General features: G+C 32.4%; 1 long non-coding RNA gene across 1 annotated transcript; it reads right to left on the bottom strand.

Annotated features, from left to right (window-relative positions):
• Positions 1-11822: 11822 nt before the first annotated feature.
• LOC118644247 lies at positions 11823-20901 on the bottom strand. Its single transcript, XR_004962061.1, has 3 exons — positions 20792-20901; positions 20292-20395; positions 11823-12318 (listed from the first exon to the last, which is right to left on the bottom strand). It is a non-coding gene; the product is annotated as an uncharacterized LOC118644247 (long non-coding RNA).
• Between the last annotated feature and the right edge of the window lie 192 nt (positions 20902-21093).

The raw sequence follows: 21093 nt of genomic DNA, 5'->3' as shown, positions 1-21093 counted from the left end.
AAAAAGCAAATTACCACACTCACCGTTTGTTTGGATCGTCAGCTAATTCTGCTGCTATAATATATTTTGCTAAATCCGTCCTCAAAGCGTTATCAAAGCCTTGCTTTTTATATATACCAAAGTAACTCTTTCCATCACTTGTTCGCTCTAGATAAAGTTTTACATTCTATGACAAAATGTAATTAACAATATTACATTGTTGATTATTTAATATAATATTTGATATTATATTATATAATACTTATTTAATAGATATTTTTTAATATAATATTAATATAATATTTAATATAATACTTGATTATTTAAAATAATAAGAATGTTTAATAGACTTACATTTGAAATACAAATATGTTTTGCTTTTCAATAAAAGAATCTTCTCTGCAACGTTTCTGTGGTTGTGATTCTCAATTTGCATTGATACATCAGTAGAAGATTCCCCCCCCTCACCAGCTGGTTCTTTTTCTTCAGAAATATTTTCAACATATATATTTTCTAATACAACTGTACCATCTTCGGTGACAATGGTATCTATTGAATTAATAATTCCAATTTCTTGCGAAATATCTGAGTTTTCGATCTGTAGTAAAACAAAAATTAAAATCATGAAAAAAGATTGAATTCTATAAATGAATATTTTAAAGCTAATGGAAGACATATTTTACCTTCTGTAATGACGAAACTAAATTTTTTCACAAACTAAAAAATTTGGCTTGTGGGCCAATTGTAGGAATCAATAAACGTATATGCTCACTGGTTAGCTTTAAAAAATTGTCCTTATCTATTTCCTGTTCTACGAAAAAATTTACAGCAGAAAAAAAGTTAAAAACAGAATAAAAAAAATAGTAACTTAAAAAATTTTTTTAAATATATTCAGCACTAACTTTATACAAATAAAAAAATATAGACGATTTATATCTTAATACAATGTACAAAATATTAAAAAATAACTTTGATATAAAATAAAATTACCTTTAAATATTGTTTCATAAGAGGAAAGTCCCCATTTATTTAATATATCAATAGTCCACTTGTCCATAATGATAACTATCAAATGTATCAAAAATTGAAAAATATTTGTTTATTAATCGTTCATCGTATTCTCTCTCTCTCCCTCTCTCCATTTAACATTATACATTTGTTAATTTAACTTAAGTTTCCGTTCCTGATACTGTCAAAATGTTAAGTTTTTGTGTTAATTCATTACATATTATTTATGTTACTTTTAACATATTTGCTTTATGTTACATTAACACAAAAATTTGAGTGGATGATTTGGGACATGTAAAATGTGTTAAATTTAACACAAAATTTTTAACTGTGTAGACAACAGCAATTTTTTCATTATGTACATCATCAGACAGTATTGCTTCATTTTTACTTTTTATCACACATAAAATTAAGCATTCTTTTCTGTCAGTGTACTGTTACATTATATATATTATATTATAAAAAATATTCAGTAATAACTGTCGTATGATTTTCTGAAGTGTACGCTTCCCAAGCTTTAGTAAATGGTAAATTTACCATTTTTATTGTAAATAATAAAGAATTATTTTTTACAATATATCCTAAATTTATTGGAGATATATCAATAGTACTCCAGCTTTCAAATAAAACATACACTACAGAATTTAGAGCAAAAAATAACTTTGTTTTACCAAAATTGGGAAACTTTTCAGAAAAAGATGTACATATAAACTTATTTAATATTAAATTTGTACCCCTAAATTGTACACTTTTTCCAACGTAAATAAAAGTATTACATGTAATATTTAAATTTTTTGCAATTATTGTTGCATAATCAGTAGATTTTAAACTTTCTTTTTTAAAATTTTTGAGGATTGGTTCATCTAAAAAACTAAATCTGTTTTCCCACTCAAAGATAATATATTTTGATGACGTACTGATAGAGTGAATGCAACATCTATAAAAATTTTTTAATTTATGAGCTAAATCTTTAAAAATAGCCATTCTTGGTCTCAATCGCATGGTCCAGTAAGCTCTAGGAGGACCCATTTCTTCTATTATCATGGGATAATGAGTGATAAAAAAACAGAATATTCTTTAATTATAAGTTCATGATGTTCTTTTATGGTTGTTTGTAAATCATTTAACATGCTAGGTGGTAATCCTTGGTGATAAAACAATTTTTAACATTTTTAAGAGTAGTAAAATTACTTTCCATTTATTAAAATTCTCATAAAGTTTTGGAACTACATCTTGTAAAATTAAGGCAAAAAAATTATTAAATAAAGAGTTTGTGCTGCACGTTGTCCTATTAAATTTGAATTTTTATTGAGAAGTATCATGCTTGGATGATTTTGTTTATTACATAAGCCATAATCAAACGCTTGTATTTTATCATTTAAATCATTTAAAGTAATAAGTTCAGATTCTTTACAAAAATTTATAAATAATTTTAAATCTCTTTGGCAAATTCCTTCTAAGAAATCATGCATTACATCAATATTGAGATTTTTTGAAATTTTAAAATAAGCTAAATTTAACAGTGCACTTTATGTTTTATTCCAAAAAAATTTATTGTATCGTTGTTTGCATACTTTTGTTGCTCTGCTAAATAAACAAAACTTTCCGTACTTTGTAATAAACTTGAGTTTGCAATACATGCTTTTTGGGCTTCTTTTTTGTTCATTGTACAGATTTTACAATAATAATGAGAATTAATTGCGGCAAAGCCAATATAAAAGACGATTGCATTTGTAACTGCGGCATTACACAAGTATTCACAGGAAATGAATTAAATAAGTTGGATAAATATTTAATATAATTAACAAAATAGACCTGGGTCATTGTTGCAAGTTGCAGATCGAAGTTGCCTCGACTCCGACGTGGAAACTTTTATTCGTCGATTGGGCGTTCGCGACAGTTGAGGGGGAGAGATCGCGCATTCAATGAGCAAACTTATTTGCGAGCTAACGAAAGGTATCGGTCTTGAATATTTTTTGTTTTTCACTTTTTTGCAGTTATTTCTGCGTTAAAAAAATTTTTTTTTCCATTAGCTGCTTTTAGCGCAGATAGTGTTTTTTGTATTAACTGTTTATTCGTGTCCTGGATCACAGTCACAAATATATCTAACACAGTAACAATAAGTTCGATTGTTCTCTGGCAAAGCAATGAATTGCGTCCACGCCGTGACATGGCCTAGGAGGCTTTGGTTTCTGAGTTACCAATGTAACGCACTCTGATTACTCAAGCAAAGTCTAATATATCGCTTTTTAATTCTCGCGTTCTCTTGCCGAATACAACTTCGCTCTATTCAAGTGAAGCGTCCGTCTCTACTACTCGATCGAGTTAGACTGATCCTGATGATTGTCGCATTCTCCTTAGCAACTGCGATCCCTTTCTTTTCTTAGTTTTTAGGAATTTTTCTATTGGTGAGTATTCAATAAGACGATTTAGTGGAGACCCTTACGGTCGTCATAGAATGGTAGTGGGAAGAAAATCGCCGTCGTCGCGGATACTTTATTACCTAAATGTCAAGATAAAGATTGACTAACAAAGGCGGCTATTTGTATAGGTCATCTACGTAATGAGACGCGTTTGTATCATCATAACCTTTAGCGTATTTTCTTTTAATAAGACTAATAGGACTTCCGGTGTCAAACAAAGTATTTAAAATTAAAGTATTATTGCTTATCTGGAATACAACATTCTGCCAAAATTCTTTTCCTCGAACAGGTGCTTGATAGTGCAGACTTCCTTATCTTCTTTAAGTTCTTCTTCCTCTGAAAGGTGCTTGATGGCGTAGACTTCCTTATTTTCTTTCTTGATATTCTTGTTCTCTCTCTAATTCTCCTTCTTTGGGCGCTGCTTCACCTGGTGATCCGTGTCGCCGCATATATAGCAGGATTCTCATTTGTGGATCGGCTTCTTGCAATCTTTAATTTTGTGTCCCGTTTGATAGCAGTTAAAGCAACGAATGCTTTCTCGATCACTCCAGCTTCCGGTATCATCTTTGAGTCGTGTTGTCTTAATTTCTCTTCCTTCTTTTCCGCATTCTTAATCAAATTCTTGGAATCCATCAGACCTTTTGAATGTAACGAGATCTTCCTAAATGCTTGCAGCAAATCTGCAGTTGACTGAAAATCTTGCATTCCCGCATTATTCCGTAATTGCTGATCGGGGATGCCTTCTATTACATAATCTACCATCTCGTCTGCCGATATCGGGACTTCACTAGCTTTTATGATTTTGTCATAATAGTAATCGCTGAAACTTTCCGAAATTTCCACACCTTTGTCTTGAATTTCTTGTGTAGTTCTAACTTGTTAAGCCGATGATGTACAAATGAATTAAAAAGTATGCATAGTAATATATGCTAAGACATTTTTTCCATTCACAGAATTTTTTTTCCACATTACCTTTTATTTCAATTGCGTGTTTTTGAAAATTAGTATGGATCTCAGCTAAGATATCAGAATTTTGCTTTTTGCTTCCATCAATTTGACAAATATTATTATTATTCAATTTATTAGTATGGATCTTGGCTAAGTTTATCAGAAACTTTTATTTTTTTCCAAATTTCCAAACATTTGATTTATCAATATATGCTTTTTAACTGAATGAAAAGAAAAAATTTCTTCGAAAAATAACGTCAAAATTTTTTATAATTATTTTTACTTAATTAATTGTACCTCTATTGCCGAATTTGATGAAATTATTTAATGATGAAAAACTTAAAAAATGCTTTCTAATTTCTACTTTTTGGAATCTTTGTTTAGATAAACAAAACGTAAAATTATTGTGATTTGTTTGTGGTGATTAATGTCTGAGGTACAATCTAGAATTAGAATAATATTTTGATTTATGTGATAGATTAATAATTTCATTTTTAACATTTTGGCTTAATATAGATATGAGCTTATTTTGAATATTATGTCCTAAATAATGAGGTAAACATTTATTATCAGATTGAATACGCCTTATGTGCTCTGCTAAACATCGAAAACAGCTATCGTTTCAATCATTTTTAAAAAACTGCCGTTATTTTGTTCGAAAAGATTTTCACTAGAGTCCCTAAAAGCTAAATTTTGGCCCGCTAAATATTCAATTACATAAATAATTCTTCCTAGAACAAGTATCCAACGTTTTTTTTTCTAAATTTATAAGTTTTTCATTTTTGCAGTTTATAGTTGTTTCAAGTTTCAAAGATTTTTTCAAATTTATAACTGACAATATACTATTAATATGCTTTTTACTTCTTTCATGCCTTTCAAGCGCTTGAGATAAATGTTTCTAGTCATTAAACCCATTACAGTCAGAAAAAGGCGAATGAATTTTTCAACCAAACAATTTACAATTCAAACAATAAACCGCGTTTTTAGATTCTGAATATATTAGCCACTCCCGTGGAATTTTTTTATTATTACTCAATTTTTTGTAATAATTTGTTAAAAACGATCTATTTTGTTTGTCAAACGGAAAAGAAATATTTTTTATTTGAATTGGACCTAATTCTAATAAAGTGAGTCTTATTTGATCTGAAATAAAACTCTGGCCAAAAACCAATGTCTCTTAGAATTACTTCTTGATGATCTGCTGATGATGAACTTGCTAATGTACTTTCAATTGATTGGTCAACTGTTGAGTCTTGATTGCTAATTTTATTAAGAGAGAGAACATTTTCAGTATTAGAAATTGCTTCTTGAGTGGTCTCGGATGAACGTTCTTTTGTCGATGAATTCTCTTGTTCTTCTATCGGAGTTTTTTGTGTTAAGAACTTTTTTAATGGTGTTGTACATTTTTTTACTGACTCTTTTTTTCTCCAATCTTCTCTTACGATATTCAAATCCAGATAAACGCTTTCGATTATCTGACATCTAAGTATAATAAATAAATAAAATTTATCTTATGTTGTAATTTTCAATATAAGACAAAATACTTTGCATGTCTTGTAGAATTTATTTAGGCAAACTTAGGCCGGTATTCATAGTCAAATCTTATTTCAAGATCGTCTCAAGCAATGTCTTAAGATGCTAATACGGCTCTGTGATTGGTTGATGGCATCTTAAGACAGTACTTAAGATAATCTTAAATATAAGATCCGACTATGAATACCGGCCTTTAAACTCGTTTTTACAAATAACGACCTCGCGACTGACACGTTGCAACGTGTTGGCTTTAATTACGGACCGTACGTGTAACGAAAACGAACTAAACGATCACAACGTGGTTATCCTATCTCTCATAAGATCAACGAGAATATATGTGGGCAAAGAACTTTCTGGACAGTGAAAATTCCGGCGTAGAGATAAAACGCCCCTGACAAAGCTACTGTGACGACACCGCTGAGTGCGCGTAATTAGTTATATCCGGAGGGTCTAGGCTGTTCTTTAACGAATCCCCGCGGTAGTAAATTTTATACTTCATATACAAGAACAAAGCACAAAGTTGATATCAAACAGCTTTGTGATTCTTTCCCTCTTTTACTCTTACATCAAAGAATTAGTTGCCGCGGCATTACAGTTAATGGGTCATTTCCTTCAAAATGCTTCTTTTGCGATGGATTTTGTTTCTTCATACCTTATACGATGCTATGCAATAATTTTTTAATGCACTTGCATTATTTATGGTAGAATTTACGATATGAAAGAAACACAAAGTTTATAAATACGTTGCCGTGTAACACAATTCTTTGCTATTGTTCATCGGCATATACGAATGTATATCTATCGTCAAACTTCATATACTCTGGTAAAATTATATCTCATTTGATGTCTCTTTCATGAATAATCTTGGAAGCATCGACGTGATACACGTGAGATATGAGTCATTCGTCGTGTAGCTACCTCAACGCGTACATCTGTGTGGTTGTGCAATGACGTTAAATTATCCATTAACCACTTTCGAGGACATTAAGTCAGTACGACCGCGAAATTTCGTCGCACCAACGTATATACGGTGCCTTAGAGGCAGATCTGAGGTGCCTTAAAGATGTAGAACGCGGTTAACAGCACGCATTTACACCGAGCTTCGAAGCCGCGGAATGTCTCAGACTAACTGATATGGTATGACATAAATTCTCTATAGCCTCCAAGAGCACTTTGGTAAAGCCGCATCGTCGATTTTCTTATGCAAACGGTATTCCCACATGAGTATTGGTATCGTGTACGTTGTCTGTATTTGATTGTGATTATAAGTGTGCATTAATGATTAAAACAAGACATTCTGATAATTGTTTTATATATATATATATGTAGAGTGTCTATATTTTATGGAGCACCCAAGGCGCTCGACACAGAATGAGGGAGTTTCGGGTTCGTACCCTGGCTGAGGCAATATTTTTCACAATAAGTTCTTAACATTTTTTTTTAAATGCTTACAGCATCAATATTATATTGACGATCAAATTAACTTATGACATGGTTTCTAGCCTCAGTTTAGGACGAAACGGCTTTCTTTAGATTTACAGTAAAACAAAAGTATATGAGCGTTTTCCATTTTGTTGATTAATTTAGTTATTCAGCAATTATCACAAATATAGCTTTCATTAGTATTATTATTATAAAGTGTATTTGGTTTAAGCAATAACAATTTGTAATTCATCAACGTTTCGAGCATTGCATTAAAGAAAAAAAATTAAAATAATTAAATGTAATGTACATTTGACAAATGCTTTGCTTGTTCTAATTTGCGTCTGACGAGTGATTTGCTCAATTTCCCTCGGTTTCGGGAAGAGGACTATATTCTTTTCACTAGCATAAGTTTATTTACGCAGTTACTTAACAGCCTGGTTCTAAGAGTTTCGTAAATGATGTTAATTATCTGGGTATATCATCGTGCAATCTTTACAGTGAACTCGTAGCATGAGTTTATGGGGGAAGGATGAGGATAGAATTTCGGGGAAGGCGCGCGCAGGTGCCTGAATAGGACGTAAATTATAACAAGAGTATACAAGAGAAGTTGCTACGGGAAAGTACTTACGGTGAGAAAGAAGCGCACATGTCCGTTGACTAGCGGTATTAACCGAGCGTGGTGCACGAATATTCGCATACAAAAATACGCCCCAAACCATAAATCTGCTCTTAGGTTAACGTGTGTATGAGAATGTATTGGATTGTAGATTAATAATAGTAATATATTGTATAATTTTATTAGCATCATAATAAATTATTAAGGATAAAAATCGGGATTATTATTAATATTGATCTCGGTTCATTAATCGATTTAAATTAAATTTAAATTCATTAAATTTAATTTAACCAATTGCTTACTTATTCAGATTTAGTTATATAAAATTACTTTGGTATAAAATTGATATATCGACAAATATCATAAAGCGTGTAAATGTAATAATCGTATATCCAGATTACATTAGTTTGCATTATAATATTCAGAAATCTTTTCACAAGTCTAAAATTTAAACGTTCATATACGTTAATAATTAATGGTTTAATACTTATTTTGGTAGAGAATAAAAATCGATTTATGTAATATTTTATTTATAAAATAATTAATATTGACATAAAATTTTTCTTGCATCGATTTAACGCCTGATTTATTTGCATCACCTTGTAGTGACAATAAAACGTAGCTGATGGCCTATCCCTTTATGGTCTTTCTCATCTGAAAAAACACTATGAAATGGATTAGTTGGTGAACGCTACTCTTTCTTTCATGAAGTGAGAATAGGGTTGTAAACTTGAAAATCCTAAGAGACCTTGTTCGTATATATCGTTATAATGCGGATACGCGAATGGGTGGATATGGCAACGAGATATCACCGGGGATGTCGTTGACAATCCCTCAACGACATATCTGATATACATAGCTACACGTTGAACCCTGAGTGTTTCACCCGAGACCCGAAACCCCCGTACGTCATCATCCATACCGACGTCTTCCATTCATTACAACGTGCAGTTGGAGAAATATAGATACCAGACCGCAGGGGAGAGGGATCCGCGCGACGAGAGGTGGCAGTCGGCGATGGAATAGCTAAATCGCACCGTGAGGCTTCGTTGTACGCGTTTCCTGAATCCATTCTGACGCGTCCGTACGTAGAACTGGATCGTCATCAGTTTCCGTACGTTAGTAACCAAGACTGACGGCGTATTCTATCGCGAGCGCGAGACGATGTGCTTCGCCTTCGATCAATCAACCCTGGCGCTTCCGACGCCATTCGTTTGGGAAGGGGAAGTCAAGTAAATTACTGCAAAATGGATGTAGCTTATGCCTTACCTATTCTAGCTTGCCTGGGATTGCACGCTACAAATTATCTTCGTAAAGATCCACATAGTAATTCTCTCACTTTCTGCTACCTGTTAACTGTTTTCTTGTCCTGCTTTTCTACACTATAAAAAAAAAGTAAAGTTACATAAAATTTTTCAAGTTACACAAAAATATTTTTATTTTATTTTATATTGTTACAAGTATGTAAATTATTTTTACAACTAAACTTTCATATATTTACTCACTGTTATAAAATTTATACGTGAAATTATGTAAATACATATACAAAATTTATTATTTCAAAAACAGTTTGGAAATATTCGCGATTCTATTGCTCGTGTCGGGCGAGTTTTCGGTATCGAGCTGCTGCGATCAGCTGTTGCGTGACACGCGAGATGCGCGTGTCTTGAGCACGTTCGAGCCAAAGTTTCCCGGGTAAGACACGTGAAAAGTTGTCGACTGATCGCGTTTAGCCAATGGGCTTGGACCACGATCCGCCGGTCCGCCGGAATTTTCGTGTAAGCGTTCGCCCGCAATTCAGTCGTGCGCTTCTGCCTCTCTTGAGCACTCGCATACTCAATCTTTATATCTATGCGAACAATATCTCGTATAGCTTCGCGGTGCATCCGTGCATTCTTTGTCGGTCGGACGCTAGCTGCATTACGTGCGGATTGCTTCCGATTCGAACTGATTAATTGTGATAACTCACGATTCTATCAATTATAGTGTTGGTGACGCGCGTGATAGCGATGGCTCGCGGTCGCGACACCCTTTTGCGATCCGCGAAATCTTCATCATAGGGTGAATACCATGCTCGGCAAGATTTCCGTCGCGCCGATCTATCGCATTTACGAGGGCTCAAGATCTCCGTTCGTTCGGCTATCTCGCTCTGTCCAAGTGTATGCGCACATATGACTTATTTGTGATTTATAGAGAGTTCTAGTGAATTAAAGAAGTTAACGCAGTGTATTTCTGTCTTATCAATTCATACAATTTCTATGTTCACCACCCTCTCATTGTTTTTATTGTTTTACTTTATCTAAAGTTTCAAGGTAAATTACTTCATTATCATCTAGTAGAGCGATCTTGAATTTCTCTACGACAATACGACTTGTAAATGATTAATGTTTTCTAATAATCTTTGTTGGATCTTTTTTGTCTAATGACAATTTATTTACAATATTTTTATACTTTTTATTTTCTATTTTTTAGATATAAAATTTCTTTTTGGCTTTTACATGTTTTGTCTTCAGGTCATATAATAATTCCTTACATTTTTTTATCCATGTTTGGACTTGGAGTTTTTTTTTTTTTTTTTTTTTTTTTAAATAGGTTCTTTTTATCAGGCTTTGGACCTGGAGAACATTTTTATTTTTAATTTTATCTTAGGTCTTTCTTGTTTTGATGAGTGATTTTCATCATAGAAAAAGAAGCAAAAATTTTTCACTCTGATAAAGTGAAAATTTTAATATTTATTAGAGAATCTAGTATTTTAGTGAAATATTTTTTTTCTCACAGGTTCGGTTTGTAATGAGTTGTTAATTGTAACTTGTATGAGTTGAGACTAATCACAGTTAAATTTAGAGAATATTTAATTATTTTCTCTAAATTCAAATGTAATTAATCACTTTTTACAACTTACGACTTAACAATTATTTTACAATTATTATGATACAATATTTATCTGATCCGCATATAATTTATCTAGTTCATTATAATAAGTCGCGTTATCTAGAGTTCCAAATAGTGTCTTGCTGACTTCGCCTATAAAGTTAAATAATCTGCACTTGGTTCTACTTAACTTTTGCGATTCGGCTAAATATTGTATGTTCTCTATTTCGTTTTTTATTTCGTTCAGTGGTCTAGTCGTTTAGTCATTTGTTTTTGGGAGGGATATACTCATTTCCCTTCACTAGGGCAATAATGATTAAGTAGATCAGCATATGCTTTTTTAGATATTGCAAAATTTTTTTTTTAATTTGACAAATTATATCCTACTATAATGTTCCATTGTTCGTGGTATAGTTTTACTTTCTTTAAAGTTTCAAAGTTACTTAATTATCATCTAGTTGATTTTGAATTTCTATTTTTAATGCACAACGTATTTAAATGATTTATAATTCATTTCAATTGAAATAATTGCGTGCCATAGAAATTAATGTATTTTTTCATTTTTTAATATATGAATAAATATAAATAAATATAATTCTCTCAATTTAAATATACACCACGCTAACGATACTGAATAAAGTATCTTATCGGTGAGTCCACATCCATAAGCATGGCACATTATTGCGATTGCAATAACAAATACCCATTACGCACTAATGAAATTATGGGCGCGCTATCATGTTAGTTCCGGCTAAAGTTTGTCGACCTATTCTTGCCATACCTGTGGGAGAAAGGGCGATCTGTAAATTTGCCATAGCTTGGTCGACGAGACCGCAATTTTGGTCCGGACGACCGTAATTAAACGAGGGAAAACTGGATAATTGATTAGGTATAGGTAGTCTGGAATCGCTAATATTGTCGAATACCAGCACATAAATCAAACATATATAAATCAAAGATATATACATATGTATATATTTATTTATATTTTTATAAAACTAATGGCTCTTAATTTTTTATTTGTCATTGTCACAAAAACTAACGATTATTACAAAGCATTTTTAGTTTCGAGCATTTCGAAACTATTTAAAGTAGTACATGTTATCATTTAATTACACATACTTCCTCATTCTTTTAAATTCAAATGTAATATTACATAAACGTATGTAACTTTTAATCTAAAATCTAAAAAACAACAAAATCTAATAAATCTGATAAACACTTTAATGAATATAACCGTTAGGTTTTAATTTAAAATATTAATTATTAACAAAGTTATTGCATAAAATGTAAATGAATCATATTACCACTTTCTTCTCTAATAATACTTTTTATTTAAGACTCGACGTTACTTTTTAGATAAATAAATATTTAATGTAATTCTTACGCTTTATTCGTAATCTGGATTTCTCCGATTTTATTTTTTAGGGTATTTATATCTTCCGTGACGTTGTTAATTATTTTCTTTATTTCTTGTGTTCTTTTGTTGGATCGGTCGATTAACTCCATAATTTGCTAAAATTAAAAGAGACAAGAATAAACAAATGTTTTTATATAATTAAAAATATTTTTAACTTATTAATGTGTAATTTTAATTCTTTAAGGTCACTGGGTAGTTTCCGCACATCTTTCAGAAAGTTTCTTAAAAAATATCTTGGAAATTATTATTGAAATATAACGTTGTAATCATCCGGAAATATTTGTGAAAGATTCATTAGAATCATTTCCGGCTTTTTTAGTAAAATATTTAAAAAATATTTTGTATGTAATGTCTAAAATATTATTAAAAGTTTTCGAAATTGTTATAATATATTTAATATGACAACCAACATTGAAATGATCTTGAGTGTTATTAAAATATGTAATACAAATACTTGTTATTTAATTTTTAAAGTATAAAAAAACTTTTAAAGTATTATTAACATTACTACTTTTGATTTATTAACGTTATTAATTTTTTTTCTCGCGTTGACGTGAGCTGAGCTATAGCTTTATATACCATATCTTTCAAAAACTTTCTGAAGAATATCTGGCAGTGTGCTGTGTGGAAAATCAGTAAAAAAACTGTAAAACTTTATATTTATAATAAAATAATAAAGGCATAAGTCGTGAGCTGGTTAGTTTTAAAAAATGTCAGAGGCGTTTACCATGAGCTGGCTATATACAAGAAAAAGTCTAGAACCGATTGTCATGATCTAGTTTTTAATTTGTTGCCAGAGACTTAAATCGTAAGCTGGGTATTTATAAGAAAATGCCAGAGGTGATTTCCATAGCTAGGCTTGCTATTTTTAATTTATCGCCGGAGGCATAAGTTGATTATAATTATAATCCCAATAACTATTTCTGAAAAGGCAAATGTTGGCAACAGATTCTGTTCATCGAAATGCAGCAGATGTGATGTCAGTGACTCCATAAGTAGATTGAAAATTGCATTTCAAAAATTTTAGAGAGTAGCGGGCGCTAATAATAGCTCGGCACTAGCGGGGGAGAATATTCCCGCAGTATCCGTTAATTCTCGTAATAATACTCGAATGTGGTATATCAAAATTCCCCAGCGATTCATTCCTCGGATGTTATACAAGGCAAAACCGCTGTTTAGTTCTCCGGTAGGAAGGAACCGATTTATCGCGGCACAGGTTTCATCGCGCTCGAAAGAAAAGCAAGAGAGAAATTTTTCCCGCACTGTCTCCCTCTAAATATTTATCCCGCAGCGGAAGACAGGTCTTCCACCGATCTTTTAACCAGCTTCTGATCTCTCTCCGAGAGTTACGTTACTCTCGACAGCGGTATGTCTCGGGAGAAAATCTGTCGTGCGAATTTCACGCTTCCTGCTTGGGTCGTTTCGACGTTCCCACGGCGATTTCACGTTGCGAAACTTTGATGGCTGCCATGCCTACCACGGGTACGATAACTTGTCCAAGATCCATCCTTTACTACCGAAGAGTTGTATAGCGAGTTTGTTCTATCGAATTTTCAGCGGCACTCCGTACACCGCTGCGTGCTTGAGTTAAGGAGCAGCTTGCCGAAACCAGATTACGTCTTGTAGACACGGAAAGAGAAGAAAAATTTTTTATTCTAATAAAGTGAAAATTTCAATATTTATTAGAGAATTTAGTATTTTAGTGAAATATTCTTTCTCTTACAGGTCTGGTTAATAACGAGTTGTTAATTGTAAGTCGTATGATTTGAGACCAATCACAGTTGAATTAGAGAAAAATATTTGATTATTTTTCTTTAAATTCAAATGTGATTAATCAATGTTTACACCTTACGACTTACAATTATTTTATAATTATTGATACAATATTTTTCTGATCCGCATATAATTTATCTAGTTTGTTATAATAAGTCGCGTTATCTAGAGTTCCAAATAGTGTCTTGCTGACTTCGCCTATAAAGTTAAATAATCTGTACTTGGTTCATTTAACTTTTACGATTCGGCTAATATTTGTATGTTCTCTATTTCGTTTTTTATTTCGTTCAGTGGTCTAGTCATTTAGTCATTCGTTTTTGGGAGGAACATATCCATTTCTTTTTACTAGGGCAATAATGATTACGTAGATTAGCATATGCTCTTTTAGGTATTGCAAAGTTTTTTTTTAATCTGACATATCATATTCTATTACAATTTTCCATTGTTCGTGGTATAGTTTTTACTTTATCTAAAGTTTTAAGGTAAATTACTTCTCTCACGGGGCCCTATGCCCTTTATTTCTTTATCCCTGTCACTCTCCTCCTCGCCTCGCTCACTCTCCTCCACTCTTCACACCACCACTTCCTCCAATTTACCTCTAAAAATACAATTTCTCGGTGCCTCTCAACCACGTGCAACGTCTACGGCAATTTTTTTTCGGAGTTTCTAATTTTTCTTTGGATTTTTTGTAGGATAATACGTAATAATTATTTGGACTCCCTCCTTCATCCTTTATTATAGATAAAGTTATAAATAATGATACAAATAGGAATTGAAAATTGTAGGTTTATTATCTTTTTAATATGTCGGGAAATAATTTAGTTGATAAAATATTTTAACGTTCATGGAACACTTCATATCTCTTCACTGCCTACTATTGTCGAAAGGTGAAACTTTAATACAGTGGTTATGGTTCTTGCACTGGTCCAAAAACTTTATCAAATTGAAATGTTCTATTTTTATTTTAGAGCTAACTTCATCTGATTTACTAATTTTGATAGTCTGGTCGTTTATATAGTTTATATTACACAGTGGGTTTTTTCCGTCGGCCGATATATACGGTCGAACATGGCAATACACTTTTGTAAGTGATGGATTTTATCGATCAATTTTTTGGGAGGATTTTTTTTTCTAAATTTAAGTTATTTATTATGTTTGTAAGCTTTTGATTTTCAGTTTTTAAATTTAAAATTTTCTTCTTTATTTTCATCCATTTTTGTCTTTTATTGGTATACTAGTGTTCTACAGTTTTCTATCCATTTCTGGATCTGGAGAACATTGTTATTAGTTTGTACCTTTGGGGTCTATTTACTTCTTATCAGCGACTTCCATCTTATAGTAGTAAGGATCGCCATTCCAAATATTCGATTAAAAAAATTTGTACTTGTACCAATATTTTTTTTGGAGTTATTTCTAATTTTTCTTCGGATTTTTTGTAGGATAATACATAATAATTATCTGGACTTCATCCTTTATCGCCTTTGTTAGCCGTTACAATTTTCCATTGTTCGTGGTATAGTTTTTACTTTATCTAAAATTTCAAGGTAAATTACTTTATTATCATCTAGTTGAGCGATCTTGAATTCCTCTGCGACAATACACTTGTAAATGGTTTGTTTTGTTTAATAATTTTGAGGGGGATTTTTGTTGTCTAAAGACAATTTATTTACAATATTTTTATACTTTTCATTTTCTATTTTTAGATATAAAATTTTTTTTGGTTTTTACATGTTTTTGTCTCCAAGTCATAATAACAATTCTTTTATCCATGTTTGGACCTGAAGAAAATTTGGTCTATTTGTTTTTTTATAATACGTTTTTTTATCCTTTTATTAGGTTTTGGACTTGAAGAAAATTTGGTCCACTTTTTTTTAAATAATAGGTTTTTTGTCCTTCTTTTATCAGGCTTTGAACTTGGGGAAAATTTGGTCCGCCTTTTTTTTAATAATAGGTTTTTTGCTCTTTTATCAGGCTTTGGACCTGAAGAAAATTTGGTCCACCTTTTTTTTTTTAAGTAGGTTTTTTATCCTTCTATCAGGCTTGGACTTGGAGAAAATTTGATCCACTGTTTTTGTTGCTGTGTTGTTTTATTATTTTTACATTTTTTATAAATTTTGATATCAATATTTTTGCTCAGTTTTAATCATAATTTCAATAAATTTTATTTCTTTCTTTACTTTATTAAGTATATTGTTTGCTACCTAAGATATGAATCCGTCATTTTGAATATCGCAATTTGAATTTCAGATTCGAAATTACCACCTTAAAGAAGACTTATACACAAATTTATGTTGAATATTTCACACATTTTTTCCGCACCACTTTTGGCACAAAATCTTTAAAAGGCGCCTGTGTGAAGTTAGCACCGCATCTTCCAAAATGGTAAGCTTTATCAAGAGTACTATTGCACCCCGAAATAGTACTCTTGATAAAGCTTTTTTAATTTTATATCTTTAGGAATTTCATCAATTTCTTCATTATTTCTTTTCTTAAAAGATTTAATTTTTACTGCTATTACGTTTGTTCTCAAAGTTTTAATTAGACTTCTATTGCTTACGAGTAACTGGAGTGACTTGCGACTTTTTATGATCTGGTATAAACAGGTACTTCTTTGGATTTTTTCCAAGAGCTTTTTGTATTTTTTTCCTAAAATTGTTTTTTTTTTTGTTCGTTTTCAAGTTTTTCTTCTAACTATTCTTGGTCTTTGTTTGTTTCTCCAGGTTTGCATATTATTTTTTGTTTTTTTATCAGGCTTTGGACCTGGAGAAAACTTATTTAAAAAAAGTTATGTGTCTTTTAAGTACTTGTATATTATACTTGTCTTATTTTTTCAAAAAATTTTAAAATATTAAAATTAAATTATTTAATATATTTTGATTCTAAATAAATTATAATTTTCTTGAGCTATATGTGAAATATAGTAATCTAGTTTTATAAAAATATTAATTAATATTACTCAAATAAATTTTAGTAACTTATCTTTGAACAATACGTACCTACTGCATAGTTGTTCGAAATTTGTCACGAATTATTTCAAGTTTTTTATTATTACAACGAAACTTTCTACAGCGAATAATCGTTTTAAAAAAGCGTTTGTAATTATCAATCAAAATTCTGTAGAAAATCTCTCGTTTATTCTATTTTGTGCTTATGTATCAATTTTGATAAAAATTATGGATGAGTGGAGATCAAACACGAATTCATGAATATGAATGTTGTTTTGTAAAAGAACGTGTCGTTATACGCTACACATACGCTTGTGTCTAGCACGTTTTATAACTTTTATAGAGAATATCACGATGAAAGGGGAGAAAAAGTAATTAAGAAGATTTATTATAAATTTCAGTATTACTGAGGAATTTTAATCAACTTTCAGCTTCGTACCTTCTGTAACTTTGTAATAATTCTTTCATCTTTGGGATAGATATATAGGCGACAGTAAATTAATTGCATAAACTTCGGCGGCACAATATAATTGCAAATCCATGATTTGCATTTTTTTAACCAGCCCGCCAAATGCTTGTTTTCTACCTTAGGCTTTTACAATTTCCACGGAATATTATCGCAGAAATCTTTCGAAATAATCACATTTATATTGTACTGTTTTATTATCTCGTCTTTATCTTGACTTTTTACCGTTATCACCTATATTTATTTGCTTAATATATATTCCTTCGCGCGTATAACACGACAGAATTGCCAGAATATTATACAAGAGTAGTCGACGTAATACAATCTTATTACCACATACAGACTTTTCTCTCTGCTTCTCAACCCCCTTTTTCTCCCCATTGCGTTTCTCTTGCATAGTGCGAGCAGGGTCACAGCAAACCGACAAAAGTGCATTAATTAGCTGTAGCTCGACTGCGCTCGAGATGAAGTGGTAACCAGTCGTTCGTTTTTTTTTTATTTTGCTTCCCTCGCCTTCGCCTTCCTTCTCCTCTTCTGCTTCTTCATGTCTCTTCCTATGCTCTTGTCTGCGCATATTTTTGCCTTACGCGTAATTCATGAATTTCGTTATTCCCGTTCAGCACAAGAAATGCTCAACAAGGATTATAGTGGCGCAAAAAATAATTGTCTGTTGGAAAAGTAAACACGTTCTCGTTTTAAATTTGCGCGGTGTGTACTTTTGCGATGCGTCGTGCGATTTATCATCAGGCAATCGTCTGCGGTCTACCGATAAATCGGGTCGTCGTTCTCTGTACACGTTACCATACGCGATCGGTACGTGCATTTCGCAACATCGCGCTCGGATTGTTTCATCGTAATATCAGATTATTTGTCTACGCGAATGCAATCAGTCCAGTAAACATATCGAGGGAATGGTGATGTGGTGCAGGAAAAAAACCCGGGATAGATGAGGAGGAGGAGGAGGAAGAGGCAAGAGAGGGAGAGAATTGGTCGGTGCGACAGCAGCTGCAGCCGCTGCGTTACAGAAGCAGGCGACTGCAGCCGGATGAAAATTGCATTTTGGCGGTGTACCCGCGCTCGTCCAGTTCGCTCACTTGTAGATCTCATTTTCTACGCTGAGCTTTCTAGGCATTCTATATATGTGTATGTGTGTGTGTATGCAGATCGCACCTCTCTCTTGCTCTTTTTATATTCTGACTCTTCTTTTCTGCCACTTTTCGTTACTATCGCTGCCTCACGTCCTCTGGATCCACTAGTATTGGCTCTGAAAAATCGAACCTTCAACTAACTGGCAATTTCCTCCGCTTGTTTTGTGCGCCAAATCATCGCATCGTTTGCTATTTCAATCGATGCATGACGCAGTGCTGGATCGTAAATTGACGAAAGATCGCCTTTCATCTCGTTTACCTCGTACTTGAAACAACATTTTACGATAATAGTACCATCTAACGTACGATTTTATAAAACTTTGCTCTGGGAATGAATGGCTCGATCTTTCGCATTTCGCGTTTTACCGTCTTACCGCGTCTCGTTCATTGCCTGCAACATTCCGCTTTAGTTTTGATCCTCGCGCGACGAATTAGTTTTCGATCTGTCGTACGAAATTTCCCCAAGGAGAGTCACGACGAAGTTTCTGCTCTCTCCGGAATATCGCGTCGAGTAAGTAATTTAAAGTAGCCTGAGATTGACCCGGTCCGTGCACGAGTAATAATTGAGCGTCACCGGAAGAACATAGAGTTCTCCCGAGGTGTTCACTCCAAGGCTTCTCGCTTCCCCCCGCTTTCCTCTTCTTTTCTCTCTCTGTAGAGCTTATTGCATTTGTGGAAAGAATGGTGCGAGGTGTCCTGAGAATTATGAACGAAGGATAAAAAGGAAGGCGGTATGAAATGAGAAAGAAGAGACGAGCATACTCGGTCGATAAAACGTCATAGAATCGAGGTAAGACGCGACTTTTCTGTTTGCTTTTCATTCGCCGAGAAAAGCAGACCGTATCGTGGAAACGCATTCTTTTGCTCTATTTCATTCGTCTCTCTTTTCTCTTTTCGATTATTTTGGTACATAGTACTCTTTGGTACATAGGCTCTTTCGTTCCTGCAGTGCGATTCTGTAACTCGTTAAGAGGTATCGGTATCGTTATACAGTTGTTGCGCAGATATTTTATATGGTAAAAAAACTGCGCAATGACAGTATAACGAAACCGATACCTCTTAACGAGTTACAGAATAGGCTTACTGGGCGGTCGTCAGATTCACATCTCAGAAGGACCCTTCGCATTAATCCGTTTCTCTGAGTGGATTCAACTATATTGATTGCTTTAGAGGCGTACTTGGACAGTCAGGGGAGTTAGGGGGAGATCTGTGTGACCGCCGTCTTCTACCATGTACTTTTGGCGCGAATTTACTTGTGACAAAGGGGTGTTCGAGTGACAAAGGTTTATTGAAGACTATTTTAAAGGAATGGGAATGGGACATAAAATGTGCATTTTAAAGAGATCTGAAACTTTTATGTGAAATATTTTTCGAAATTCCCATTATTTACGGAAATAAATAAAAAAAACCACGATTTTTATGATTTTTTTATTTTCATAGTTTTTACCATGAAAATAAAATTTGCGCCAATTTTTACTATTATATTTGTAATCAGCGAGCCACAATATGTAAGAATGCAGTTTCAAAGAAATCAGAGGTCCGACTTATTCAAAATTTAATCTGCATATTCTTGCAATTTGTAATGTTGGACAATATAATTTAATAAAATAGCAATTTTATCATCAAAACTTCTTATAAGTTAGTCAATTTACTAAATTATTAATTTAATATTCTTACTTTGTCTAACAAAGGAAAAATGGCTTAATGCTTTAAAAAAATTACAAATATGTACTTACATGTGCTTTTTGACAGGTAATTTCATGGAACTTAATAACCTTAGTTATTAAGTCCTCTATTTTATTTTCTTCGGAAATGTGTCTTAATTATTTGTTCCCAATGTCTGAAAATATTTTTTAAAATTATAAATTATTATGATGTATTACATATATATATATATATATATATATATATATATATATACATATATAAAATTTGTTTCTCCATTTAAATATCCTGTAATTAATGCAGAATTGACATTTAATATCAGAATGCATTGAGTCATTATAGAGTTACAATTGATTATAAGTTTTCAGATTAAAAATATTTAATTCATTTGATGTGGAATTGGACAATTGCAATTCTATATTCAGCTTGTAATTGATCTAAAATATAGACCAAAAATTATAGACCAAGAATAAAAATAAGATGCAGTTTTAACCTAGTATAACGTTTGAAATTTAAAGAACGTAGGTATAACGTTCCAGGGTCAAGTTCTATGTAAAAAATGGTTCTTTACCTCTGGCTCGTTTCGGGTACCTCATCGTCCCTTTTATTATCCTTAATGACCTGAAGTCGATATCATTATTTAGGATTTGTGGCAAAACCAGCATCGCGATACACGCCATTTTCAGGTGATGCATTGTTGCTGGGATCACAGATATCGGCCGTGGACGAGATATATAAGCCATCAGAATTTTACACGGACATTATACAGTCGTATATTTACGATAATGCATTATTTGATTGCAGTTTTACGACGCTGTGCTTTTACTATTATTCAACCCGGAGCATAAAACCATGTTCGGTGTGTGCAGCTTC

This window comes from Monomorium pharaonis, chromosome 1, assembly GCF_013373865.1.
Source record: "Monomorium pharaonis isolate MP-MQ-018 chromosome 1, ASM1337386v2, whole genome shotgun sequence".
NCBI lineage: Eukaryota > Metazoa > Arthropoda > Insecta > Hymenoptera > Formicidae > Monomorium > Monomorium pharaonis.
Note: the sequence above shows the minus strand (reverse complement) of the source record. Positions and strands in the feature narration are given on the sequence as shown.